The sequence below is a fragment of the Poromitra crassiceps genome (genome assembly GCF_964638095.1).
Source record: "Poromitra crassiceps genome assembly, chromosome: 7".
Classification (NCBI taxonomy): Eukaryota; Metazoa; Chordata; class Actinopteri; order Beryciformes; family Melamphaidae; genus Poromitra; species Poromitra crassiceps.
The window spans coordinates 6,856,158-6,858,273 of record NC_139628.1 but is presented as its reverse complement, the minus strand read 5'-3'; positions in this window follow the sequence as shown (position 1 = coordinate 6,858,273).

Below are 2,116 nucleotides of genomic sequence, written 5' to 3'. Positions count from 1 at the left end.
TGTCTTGTTGCAGCACGGACAGACAGACAGTAAAGGCTACAGACAGACAGTAAGGCTACAGACAGACAGTAAAGGCTACAGACAGACAGTAAAGGCTACAGACAGACAGACAGACCGTAAAGGCTACAGACAGACCGTAAAGGCTACAGACAGAGAGACAGACAGACAGTAAAGGCTACAGACAGACAGACAGTAAAGGCTACAGACAGACAGTAAAGGCTACAGACAGACAGTAAAGGCAACAGACAGGCAGACAGACAGACAGACAGACAGACAGTAAAGGCTACAGACAGACAGTAAGGCTACAGACAGACAGACAGTGAAGGCTACAGACAGACAGTAAAGGCTACAGACAGACACTAAAGGCTACAGGCAGACAGACGGTAAAGGCTACAGACAGACAGTAAAGGCTACAGACAGACAGTAAAGGCTACAGACAGACAGACAGACAGTAACGGCTACAGACAGACAGACAGACAGTAAAGGCTACAGACAGACAGTAAGGCTACAGACAGACAGTAAGGCTACAGACAGACAGTAAAGGCTACAGACACAGTAAAGGCTACAGACAGACGGACGGTAAAGGCTACAGACAACCGGTAAAGGCTACAGACAGACAGTAAAGGCTACAGACAACCGGTAAAGGCTACAGACAGACAGTAAAGGCTACAGACAGACCGTAAAGGGTACAGACAGACAGACAGACAGTAAAGGCTACAGACAGACAGACAGTAAAGGCTAAAGACAGACAGTAAGGCTGCAGACAGACAGTAAAGGCTACAGACACAGTAAAGGCTACAGACAGACAGACGGTAAAGGCTACAGACAACTGGTAAAGGCTACAGACAGACAGTAAAGGCTACAGACAGACAGACAGACAGACAGTAAAGGCTACAGACAGACAGTAAAGGCTACAGACAGACAGACAGACAGACAGTAAAGGCTACAGACAGACAGTAAAGGCTACAGACAGACAGTAAGGCTACAGACAGACAGACAGACAGTAAAGGCTACAGACAGACAGACAGACAGACAGACAGACAGACAGTAAAGGCTATGGACAGACCATAAAGGCTACAGACAGACAGACAGACAGACAGTACAGACGGTAAAGGCTACAGATAGACAGTAAAGGCTACAGACAGACGGTAAAGGCTACAGACAGACAGTAAAGGCTACAGACAGACGGTAAAGGCTACAGACAGACAGTAAAGGCTACAGACAGACAGTAAAGGCTACAGACAGACAGATGGTAAAGGCTACAGTCTGACGGTAAAGGCTACAGACAGACGGTAAAGGCTACAGACAGACGGTAAAGGCTACAGACAGACGGTAAAGGCTACAGACAGACAGTAAAGGCCACAGACAGACGGTAAAGGCTACAGACAGACAGTAAAGGCTACAGACAGACAGTAAAGGCTACAGACAGACAGTAAAGGCTACAGACAGACAGACAGTAAAGGCTACAGACAGACAGTAAAGGCTAAAGACAGACAGTAAAGGCTACAGACAGACAGACAGACAGACAGTAAAGGCTACAGACAGACAGTACAGACGCTAAAGGCTACAGACAGACAGTAAAGGCTACAGACAGACGGTAAAGGCTACAGACAGACAGACAGACGGTAAAGGCTACAGACAGACAGTAAAGGCTACAGACAGACAGTAAAGGCTACAGACAGACAGTAAAGGCTACAGACAGACAGACAGACAGTAAAGGCTACAGACAGACAGACGGTAAAGGCTACAGAGAGACAGTAAAGGCTACAGACAGACAGTAAAGGCTACAGACAGACAGACAGACAGTAAAGGCTACAGACAGACAGTAAAGGCTACAGACAGACAGACAGTAAAGGCTACAGACAGACAGTAAAGGCTACAGACAGACAGACGGTAAAGGCTACAGACAGACAGTAAAGGCTACAGACAGACAGACAGACAGTAAAGGCTACAGACAGACAGACAGTAAAGGCTACAGACAGACAGACGGCAAAGGCTACAGACAGACAGTAACAGCTACAGACAGACAGTAAAGGCTACAGACAGACAGTAAAGGCTACAGACAGACAGACAGACAGACAGTAAAGGCTACAGACAGACAGACAGACAGTAAAGG